A 12,004-nucleotide genomic window follows, 5' to 3' on the forward strand; every position below is an offset into this window, starting at 1 on the left:
CCCAAGATCACCCAGATGGCTTCAAGTGGAGGCATGGGGAATCAAACCTGGTTCTCCAGATTAGAGTCCTGCCAGTTTTAACCACTACACCAAACTGGTGTGGGTAGGTAGGTAGGTAGGTAGGTAGGTAGGAAGGAAGGAAGGAAGGAAGGAAGGAAGGAAGGAAGGAAGGAAGGAAGGAAGGAAGGAAGGAAGGAAGGACACAACCACATCCTGTGTAAGTTCTAAATCCCAAGCGGCGGTTCACACAAGGGCCGCAGACTGGAAGACAAGGGCAAAGACCCTTTGGGTCTTGCTGCTCACACCAAAAGTCCTCTGGTCACACCCATGATTTTATACCTGCAGACAGGAGGGAGACAAAAGCTCAGCTAGATATGTAGCTGCCAAGATGTCCCTCAAATCTCCCACACTCTGTTTAGACAAGAAAGACCATGCCTCTTCCCTTTACATGATAGCTTGACTTCCATGAAAATCTTGTAATTTCTGACTTTGCTCACAGTATACACCTGCCACTGCAAAACCCAGAGAAAGGGTATCTTGAATTCAAATTGTTGAATCTGAATGCTGGAGAAAACACTTCTTAGCTAAGAAGAGCATTTCCCAAACACCTGTTCATCAGCCAATGCTCTTGTGATCAGCTTCCTTTGGGAGAGGGTGAGTCTCACCGGAGAACTCCTTAAGATGCCACATGCAAGCTTCTTTTCTCTGATTAAGTGCGAAGAGCCGCGCTAAGAGGGCTGTTTTATGTTACCGGCGGAGGAAATGAATCAGCAAATGTGTCTCATCCCATTGCCCTGTAACGGCAGAATGACAGGAGCCGGGATGTCAGGAGCAGGCAGAGAGATGATGGGCTATTTTGGTTGCAGCGATTTGTGTTTCCTGAGCCCCGGAGCACACAATTGGATTGATTGAATAGAAAAGCTGGGCACTTGCCTCTCAGCAAAAGAAAAGATGGAACATATTAGGAGCTGCATTATGCACTATTCATCAAGTCCAATACTGTCTGCCCTGACTGGCAGTAGCTCTCTGGGGCCTTGGGCAAAGGTCTTTCCCGGAAATGCTGCTATCTTTTAGCCAAAGATTGGGGGGGGGGTGCATTGAGGACCGTAATCAATTGCTCCCACCATTGAATGATGGACCACCCATGCAAAAAAAAAAAAAGAATTTAGGAGCTGCTTTATAGAGAATCAGGCCTAGGACCCATCTGGTCTCGATATCATCAGCGGGGATTATCAGCAGATTTCCAGGGGATCAAATCCCAAAAGGCAAAAAAGTCACAGAAAAGGACAGCTGAAAGGATCAAGAGACACAGCATCTCCCTTATGAGGAAAGGCATTTGGAGATAATTTTAAGAGGCAGTTGCATATGCTAATTTTGTATTCAGGCAGAGATAATGGCATATGAAACCAATGCACCTCCCGTCAAAGGCATGCTGGTAAAATTTGGCTCATGTCTCTTTAACATACTTGAAAGTCAGGGCAGGAACGTTTTTCCTACTCACACCACCTCTGAATATTCAAAGGAGCAGGTAACAAATTGTACAAACACACATCCTTCAGACTTGCTGCAAAGTGCGTGCACTGAACCAAAAACATAGCTTTTTTTTTTTTTGGTTGAGCACTAAGAATCAGTCCTGGCACAACACCATCATCCTGGGTTGCTCTGGAAGTGACTTTGTGAGGACGATGGTCATGCATGTCCCCCAATAAGTTCCCCCCACTTCCTGCTGGTTGCTGGGGGGGGGGTGGATGCTGGACCCCCTAGCTGAATACTCCATCAGGCTGGGGCTTCCATTCTTCCTGAGCTGTTGCCACCAGGGCAAAGCAGCAAGACATAGCCTCACATGTCACCTCCCCAATCCATCTAAGATTTGGTTGCGGAGGAGCTACAGCTCCTTAGCAGAGCATCTGCTTTGCATGCAGAAGATCCCAGGCTCAGTCCTCCCCACCATTTCTAAATGAAAAGAGCAGGTAGCAGGCAATGGGCAGGAACTCCACCACCAGAGACCCTGGAGAGCTGCTGCCAGTCAGAGTAGGCAATTCTGACTTTGATGGACCTGTAGGGTTTCCAGTGTAGGAAAAGTGCCCTCGGCTTGTCTTTCCCCATTTCAACTACATCGATTTCCAGAAATATTGAGGCTCATGGGAACGTCTGTCCTGCTGTGAGTAGTTTCAGGTGGGTAGCCACGTAGAAGAGCAAGATTTGGATCCAGTAGCACCTTCAAGACCAACTAGATTTCCAGGGTATGAGCTTTCTCAAGTCGAAGCTCCCTATGTCAGAGGAGCTTTGACTCAAGAATGCTCATACCCTGGAAATCTAGTTGATCTTTAGGTGCTGCTGCTGTGTGTATTGGACATCCTTCCATAATCTTCTGTTCTCATCTCATGCACTTCATCCCGTTCTTGCCTTGGAGTGAATAAGCTTTTTTTCCTACAAAAGCGCATGGAACACCATAGCAACTAGTCTCTGAAGACAACAGAGCGCTTTGCTCTTGGGTCCCAATCCATATGAACAATGTGTATGGCAGCCTTCTGCACGTTCCTCGCTCATTTCAGCGATGGGAGGAAATCTGGTCTTACAAACACTACCTGTGTCTTTCGGACCTGATGTAGATGGGAGCCCTCACAGCTCATTCCTGAATCAGGATCTGTGCCTTTGCTCAACTGAAGACTCACAGAGCTCTTTTTCTGGACCTTGAAATCGGGCAGTTGTAAATCAAAGATTTAAGGAGGGGTGGATTAGAGGGGGGATGCATGGAGAAGATCTTTCATACACACAGCCTGTCTGTGGTGAAATTCAACATCTGGTTCTTTATGTTTCTGTGGGTGGGGGAGGATTCTGGACAAGAAAAGCCCTTCAACCACAAAAGGGGGGAAATGAGGTCACCCAAAGGTGACCGACAAAGATCAAGCAGACAATTCCTTTTCTTAGCGGTATCAGTACCAGCAGTTTTTTTTAAAAAAAAATCTCTGCTAAGAATGAGATATTTCTATCTGCCTTAAAGATTTTCTCTCCAATGCCTGCCCTACTCTACACTCGACCACTTCCTCAAGAATTGTGCTAAAATGGGATTTCCTTCTGCAAAGAGGAGCTCGAAACTCCCTCATCCTTATTTCTCACCTGAAGCTTCCTTTTATTTTGTTGGGGGGGGGGGTTCCTCTTCTTGATCTTCTAAGCTATTATTTCTCTTAATATATTCCTCTCTTCCTTCCTTCTCGGATAGTGAAAGAAAATCCCACAACACAAACTGGTAAATGGGATTCACTTAGACTGCAATCCTTTGCATACTTACTTGTGGAATGCTCCCATTCTCTTGGCTTTTGGTAAACTATGCAAAACTGAATTATTCAGGAAGGCTTTCTAATCAAATTATAGGGCTGTGTCATAAGAAATAGCTCAAAGTGATACCTTGGTGAGAGGCAGGGACTACAGACTAGGCTATTGGGTACTGTCTGCTGATGTAGATACTCTCCTATGTTCCTACTGGGTCCTTTGAGATTGCTAAAGATGTCATGTTAATTACTTACACTTTAAATTCAGGATGGGTAGTTGTGTTCGTCTGTGTGTAACAGTAGAAAAGAATAAGAGTCCAGTAGCTCCTGTAAGACTAACAAAATTTGTGGTAGAGCATGAACTTTTGTGAGTCACTGCTCACTTCTTCATCTACAGCTAGAATGTGAGTCCATCTGTCCTTGTATCTTGGGAAGTGGGGTGATTACAGAAGTTGAATGACAATAGCTGGTGAATGACAATAGCAGGAGTGATTGGATAGGGTGGGGCATGCAGAGGGGTAGTGGGAGTGGAGAAATCAGCACTGGTAATGAGATACTGGTAACGAGACATAGGCTTTCTGGACTCTTGCTCTTTTCTACTTTAAATCCAGAAAGCTTTCATCTATGTGTTCAGCTTTCTGCTATTTTTTTAAAAAATGTGTTGCTACCATACCCTGCTGTATATGTTTTCATTGACTGTTCTAATTATTGATCATATTGTATTTTTGCTCTGTGCATGTCCTAGCTATTGATTATATTGTATTCACTTGCACTATGAAATCTGTCTTGGATCTCACTGAGAAAGGTGGACTATAAGTGAACAACAACAATAACAAAATAATTTCTCCTCTCTCTCATTTGTATCCCACCCAGGCCTGGCACATCCACGGAGGTGGTGCTGGCAGCCGCCTTGAGCGCTGAACTCTGAAGGAGGCACCGTGCCAGCCCCTGACGACCCCCCCCCCCGACCCGGAAGCGTGCTGCACCCTGTTCGCCTCTCTGCCCCTTTGCTGCTGCTGCCTGCCTTGGCTCCCGGCAAGCCGGACACCCAGGCAAGTGATGTCATTGTGCAGGGCCAGAGCACACACTCGCAAAGCACATGCACACGGGGTGAGGGGCGCAAGTAGGTATCTCACCTCAGGTGCCTGAAGCCCTTGCACTGGCCCTGATCCCACCTTTCCTCCAAGGTGCTCAGATCAGTGTACATAGTCCTCCTCTAGTCATCCTCACAATAACCCTTCTTCCACTGAACTGCAGCCCTTCAGCTTGATAAACCTGCGCCCCTGCATGGATTCATGATCAGTGTGTTGTTAAAAGAATTTTCTCTTAAGAACGCTATTCTCTTGTGGTCTGAAACAGGACAGTCCAAGAGCCTTTGACCAGGCAGTGGGTTTGCCTCTAGACCCTCTTCTTCTCATTCATTATTCCCCACTCTTCCACTAAAATTCTTTAGAATTCTTACCTTTCCCTCTGAAAATGCAGTGCATTGCACTGGGTTTGGTTCCAAGCTGTGCCTTTACGAAGCTAATGAACTTTCTGAGTGACCTGTTAGTCAACTTCTTCAAATGAAGAGCGATCGACATTAAAGCGGTGCAGGATCTGGAAGGAGAGAGAATTGCCTGTCTCGGCATCCGATTAGCTTGAGAAGGCTGAACTGTGACAGTCTTCATTTCTTTTAGAACAGATGTACACCAAACTAACTCTCAGACGCACAAACCTGCTTCTTACTTGGTTTGGAGCCAGAGATGATCTAAGGGTCTCACCACAAGAGACAAAATACACTCAAATTACATGGGCAATTCGAGTGTATTTTGCAATTCGAATGTATTTGAGTGTAATTCGAGTATAATTCAAGTGTATTTTGTCTCGTGTGGTTTGACCCTAAGATATTTTGCTGCCCAAGGCAAAAAAGAGGGGGGGGGAATCCATGTGACACTCATTCCCTGAAAAGAAAAAATAGAACAAAATAAAATAATAGTGAAAAAAGGAACCTTTATCCCCAAATTTTCTGCTCTGGGCAGGCTCTGTTGTGGGAGACCTCCCAGTTCAAGATCCACTGCTTTTGATGCAAGGGGGCAGGAATTGATGTTATACCAATAATTAGATTATAGAGCTCTGTGGTTAAGTGTATGCTTTGTACACAAAAAGTTTCAGGTTCAATGTTCAACATCTGGTGGGAATGTCAGGGCTGTGAATCCTAGAGTGTTGCGCCAATGGAGTGACATTATTTCTGGGCTTGCATTGGAAGTGACAGGAGGAACACAGCTTCTCAAAACTTCTCAACCATGAGGTTGGTGTTAATTCATTGACACTTTGTATATGTGTAAGGGCTCAATCATCAACCAAAAGGGAGACTGCAATCAAGAAATCAGAAGATTGAGACTTGGAAGAGCAGCTGTGAGAAAACAAGAAAAGATCCTTAATGATAAAGATGTCTCTCTGGCTACCAAGATCAAGATAACTCAAACTAGGGTATTCCTCATTAGTATGTATGGATGTGAAAACTGGACAGTGAAGAAAGCTGACAGGAAAAAAAATGGATTTATTTGAAATGTGGTGCTGGAGGAGAGTTTTGTGGATACCATGGACAGCCAAAAGACAAATAAGTGGGTTCTAGATCAAATCAAGCCTGAATTCTCCCTAGAAGCTGAAATGACAAAAGTGAGGCTATCGTACTTTGGTAACATCATGAGAAGACAAGACTCTCTGGAAAAGTCAATAATGCTAGGAAAAGTGGAAGGCAGTAGGAAAATAGGAAGAACTAAAATGAGATGACTTGACTCAATAAAAGAAGCCACATCCTCCAGTTTGCAGGATCTGTGCAAATCTGTTAATGATAGGATGTTTTAGAGGTCTTTCATTCATAGGGTCACCATAGGTTTGAGGTGCTTGATGGCACAGAACACACACAAGTGCTCTGCCCATATGATGTGAAAATGTGCAGGTGGGATCGGGGTCAGCACATTTAACAGTGAGCATGGGGCAGGACCTGGACTCTCACTCCTGCTCTTCATCTGTGTGTGTTGGCCCTGGAATTATGCATGCTGTGTGCACAGGGTAGGATGCCACTGGAGATGGAAAGAAGGGCTCTGTGGTTAAGCGCATGCTTTGCATGCGAAAGGCCTCAAGTTCAGTGTTCAGCATCTTCAGTTAAAAGATTTTCAGAGGCAGGTATTGGGAAAGACTTTGTCTTCCTGAGACCCTGGAGAGCCACAATACTGACTTAGGTGAGCTCAGGATAAAACCGCTTCAGATGTTCTGATCTTTGCACCGCTGGAATGTGATTCAGACTCAATTGATTTTTATATATTTTATCACATTTATAGCCTGCCTTGTACAACAGGCTCCCCAGTGGCCTCCCATCCAGGCACAGACTAGTTTAGTTTCTGTGAGACTGCTGCATCATGTGCTTTCAGAATCAAAGTCACCCCATAGAGTGCATTAAAATAACCCCAGAGCTGGCTCAAATTTTTTCTAAAGTCAGAGCTAGAGATAGCCATAGGTGAAGTCTGTGCAATTCAGACATTTTGTTGTCTAGAAGCCAGGTAGTATCTGCAGTTATCAAGTAGAGAAGGAATTATTCTCTGCACATGTTCAGACCACTCTTTCACATGTTCACAGCATTAAAATAGGTTTGTTACCTCTGCCTCTGCATGATCTGGCTCAGTCTGCATTCATCCTATGGTCCCTGCTAGAAATGAGCACGAACCGGAAGAAAACCGAACAATGTGGTTCGTGGTTCATCAAATTTCATGAACCACGAACTTTCACAAACCTGCCCCTGGTTCGCAAACTGGTTCGTTTGGTTCATGAAAACATCACATCCAGGTTAGAAAATCGTCACTTCCGGGTCAGCAGAAGGTCACTTCTGGGCCAGCAGACGTTCACTTCTGAGTCAGCAGAAGGTCTAAAGGAAGTCCATCCCCTGTTGCCTAGGAAACTGATTGATTGGCACCAGGCTGTCTGCAGTGACGAACCAAAAAATGAACGAAATGAACCAGCCTAAAAGTTCGTGGTGGTTCATCAGAAATGGGATCTGATGAACCATGGTTCGCGAACCACGAACCGGCCTGGTTCGTGCTTAATTTTGTTTCATATTTTGATTTGTGCCCATCTCTAGTCCCTGCAAATGCTCGTGACCACTTCTGATGCCATATTTGATCTCTAAATGGGGAAGAAATCAGTAGTGAAGGAAGTAGCGATCGATCTCCACCATTTCCTCCATGCTTTGATGCCCCTGCCACCATCATGTGCTTATGCTAATCAGTTGAGTAACGTCTGTGTAGGACCACCCTGTACAGTTACCAAGTCTCTTCCCTCCTTACCACTTTGGTCATCTGCATAATACTAGAATTGCTACCACCCTTCCAGTATCCTCCCAACTTCACAAATCTTGCAATGGTTTGCTTATCCTTCAGATTCTTCTCTACGACTGGCACATGGACACCTAAGCCGAGAGCATGCCCTCCGAACATTGGCCAGTAAAGTGGTAATGATGAAGGCACCCAAGAAGCCATCCGTGAAGGAACGTGGATTATCTTTGCTGCACTACCTAAGGGGAAATGTTGGCTTAAGGAAAGAAGACATTCTAAGAGCATATGATCAGCCACTATAAAAAGGAAAGCTCATCAGAGTTTGTCTCACGGTGACATTTATTTCTCATTAAATAGGAGATTATTTTCAAACACCATGATAAAGCCCATAAACGTAAAAGCTCCCTATTGCCTCATGCAGTCAGTTCCTCATCTGTTACAGTCCAAGCAGACAAAATGGAAATCATTTGGGACAGCAGACAAAGGATCAGCAAGATTAAGCGAGGGCGGGGGGAGAGAAAGAGAATCCTCCCAGCATTTCAAAGAGAAGGGCAGGATGGACTTGGAAAGAGAAAATTCACTGTGATAATAAGAAAATAATTGCATTTTTTATTATTATCATCAAAATTGTTGTCATTCTGGTGGACTGGGCTTCAGTGGAGTGAGGACATAGGTGGTGTAGTACTTAACAGTATTTGTTGTGAATTTGGGAGACTCAAGTTCAAATCCTCATTCTGCTACAGAAACTTAGCAAGTGACCTTGAGCCACTGACATTTTCTCAGCTTAACTCACATCATAGGGTTGTTGTGGGGATAATGTGGAAGAAGGGAGAATGATGTACCCTACCATGAGCTACTTGGAAGAAGGACAGGATAAAAATGCACTAAATTGACAACAAAAGTTATAACCAATAACCCAGATTTGCCGCCAACACCTGTGTCTATGAGGGCTGAAATTGGGTAGCCAGGTCTGGAAAAACCCGAAAGTGATATCACATCACGTCATTGTTAGAAAGTCTGTGGTTTTACCATAGAGTTTCCATTAACCTCTAGAGCAGCATGACATCATCACTACTGTTTTTTTTCATGGAACTGATACCATGCCATGTGGGAAGGTACCCCCATGTTCTCACTCCCACAATTCAAGTGTGTTATCAGTCACAGCCTGGCAATCCTAGGCTGAAGTGGGTTGGACCATGCAATGTCATTAGAAGAGGGCAGGTTTTGCCTTCATGGATACAGTGCCCCCAAGTGTAGTACTTTTTCCCACAGAATTGAAGAACTGGCATTTGTTTATAGTGGTGACAGTGAAGGTGTGCACTCAGGGACACCAGGAAGATGGGACTAGAACTGCTCATGGCCTCTGATGGCTCCTGCCTCATTCTGGGTTTATTTATTTGATGTATTTTATCCTGTCTCCCTCAAGGTGCTTGTCAAAAATGCTCCCAATGTGGAAAAAAAAATCAAGCAAAACAAATAATAAATGCAACAATAAAATAGAATCTTAAAACTTAAATTTCAGAAGTAGGGTATAAAACAAAAGGAAGGGAAAAATAAGAAGGAATATTTTAAATATTTTTAGTACTCATTCTTGCCTTTGTTAACATGGTAGGATAAACATAACCAGTATTTCTGCTCATGAAAAAAGGGAGGAAGCCCCTCCCCCCTTTGACCATCCATAAAGTTTGTGAAGAGGATCTCAAGGCCTTTATGGACAAAAGCCAGGTGGAACATGGTCTGTAGTAAAGAGGGAAACTGAGCAAGATCGAATGAAATGGTTGCATTGATACGATCTACTCCATGATGAGAGTTGTGGTTGTAGTTCTTCCAAGTTCAGCTTCAGCTCCCTCCCCAGTGAATGACTGGATATCAATTGTCTTGAGCACACAGGTGTACAAATGCACACACATGATCCCCAAAACAGCTTGCAAAGAACAGCCAGCTGTTTCACACTCTGCAGTTGTTGAAGAATATTTTGAAATGAAAGAAGCTGTGCTCAGACAATTATATATATATATATACAGGGCTTTTTTTTCTGGGAAAAGAGGTGGTGGAACTCAGTGGGTTGCCCTCGGAGAAAATGGTCACATGGCTGGCGGCCCCACCCCCTGATCTCCAGACAGAGGGGAGTTTAGATTGCCCTCCGTGCCGCCAGCGGTGCGGAGGGCAATCTAAACTACCCTCTGTCTGGAGATCAGGGGGCGTGGCCACCAGCCGTGTGACCATTTTCAAGAGGTTCCGGAACTCTGTTCCACCGCGTTCCCACTGAAAAAAAGCCCTGTATGTGTGTATATATGAAGACATATTCTGTATATATCTTCAACCAAAAGAACAAACATCGTCTTGTCTTTGCAAGTAACAGTGGACAGGCTATCGCAGAACAAATGAACCCAGCATAAAACAGAAGAGAGCCTTCAGCCAATGCGTAATGGAACGGGGAGAGTCTGGCATTTATCTTCAGTATGAGAACAGGAAATTTAAGGAATGCTTCTATTTTCACCTGAGAAGTGCTGACATGCTGATAGGAGGATGTGAACATTTACACGTGTCAGCTTTCTGGCAGCTGGAGATGAGGATTAAGTGACTAGAAAGGCCAAAGAATCCACGGAAAAGGCAGGGTTCACACAGAGAATCAAAGATCCCTCCTGTGTTCTCTGTATATACACAGACTTCTTCCTGCCTTCCACTCAACAAATACAGAATTCTCCAAGGCTCACAAAATCTTATGCCCCAATAAATCAATTAGTTTAAGAGGTCATAAGGCTTGTGGCTATTTGCTTTCCTCTGTTTTTATTTTCGTTTACTTGAAGCAGGCATCTCCCCCCTTGCGTCCTATATCAATCCAATTCCTTATCCAACGGGGGCATGTCTGAGACCCTCAAGCCATAGAAATCTGTACAAATATACAAGTTAGCTTAAAGAGGAGAAGAAGAGAGGAGTGAGCCAAGAGAGATTCACTTGGGCAGCTTGGAAACTCCAGCAGAGACATCCTTCAGAGACAAAAGCATTTGTTACACCCATCGGTGCTGAAGATAGCGCCAAACAAATGAAAGTTATTAAAGGAAAGGAGATGGATGAAGCCCAAGACATCCGTTTGTTTTGCCCGCACCAGATTCGTTTCCAGAAAAAGCCCTTATCAATTTCCAGGGAATGGTTTGCCCTGTCATTGCGGCCTGGGTGTTAATGTTCTTTACGGCTCTGTTAAAGCAGGCGCAGTGACACCAATCTAAATAAGGGAGAAAGGAAGGTTTAATCAGACTGTCAGTGACCAGTTATTAACATTTTCAAACAAGGGCATTAAAGGAGAAAATTCTGAGCAGCTTATTTGTACTTGGGAAAGGGGCCAAAAACTAAGCATGGGAAATGAACAGAAAAAGGGTAAGAAGACCATTCTCTGGTTCCCATCTGCTTTCACTTGTAACTTGTGGAGCTAATGAGCTCGAGGGGGTAAGGTGTTCCCTTTCCTTTTGCTGAGAACTCATATCACCCAAGGGATAATTAGTTGAGTTTGTCCGTGGAAGAACAAAGTTCAGATTTCTGTTCAGACGTGCAGCTCAAAAGGTAGTTTTTAGCAAGGAACTTTCCATGCAGATCGGCTTGTTGGAGAACAACATAGGTTTGACTTTGGAGATGACCAGCACAGTAAATCAGAAGATTCATTTCCCAGCCCAGAACTCTGATTTAGGTAGGTTATCCTTGTTCCAAGTGTTACTGGACCAGGCAGTAACGGGATTGGCGTAAGACACACATGCATGCACATACATACATGCAAACCAGTTTCAGGTAGGTAGTCATGTTGATTTGCAGTACCACAGTAAGATTTGAGTCCAGTGGCACCTTAGAGACCAACAAGATTTCCAGGGTATAAGCTTTCAAGAGTCAAAGCTCACACGGAGAATTTTGTTGGTAGCTGAAGTGCCACTGGAGTCAAATCCTACAGAAAAAAACCAGAAACAGGGAATATCACTTTAATGGGATGCTTTCTGATTCAATATCACTGTTGCCTTACATGTGGATGTGTCCAAGTTACTATAACTGGTAGGCCAACTACCATGTCAGCAAGTATCCAAACTATCAACAGAACTGACCTAGGGCTAAGCCAAATGTTGGCATTTTTCAATTTTGTGTCAAAATTTGTATTTCCACATATTTCATTTGATCTGCAAGCACACAAGGCAAAAATTGCAACTTTTTTATTTTCTAATAAAAATTGTATACCGTTTTTTAGATTGCTTAGGGAAGCTAAACCTTGCCTTCTCACAAACCACACTGGAGCACTTCTAGCATTTTTCTGCCATCCCAGGTCCACTAACAGAAGACAGCCAGACTGAAAATTACTGAAATCAGTTGAACATGACCACATGATGCACATGTATGCACATGGGGGGGGCGGGGCATGCACACTTCAATCTTATTTTA

Source organism: Eublepharis macularius, chromosome 14 (genome assembly GCF_028583425.1).
Source record: "Eublepharis macularius isolate TG4126 chromosome 14, MPM_Emac_v1.0, whole genome shotgun sequence".
NCBI lineage: Eukaryota > Metazoa > Chordata > Lepidosauria > Squamata > Eublepharidae > Eublepharis > Eublepharis macularius.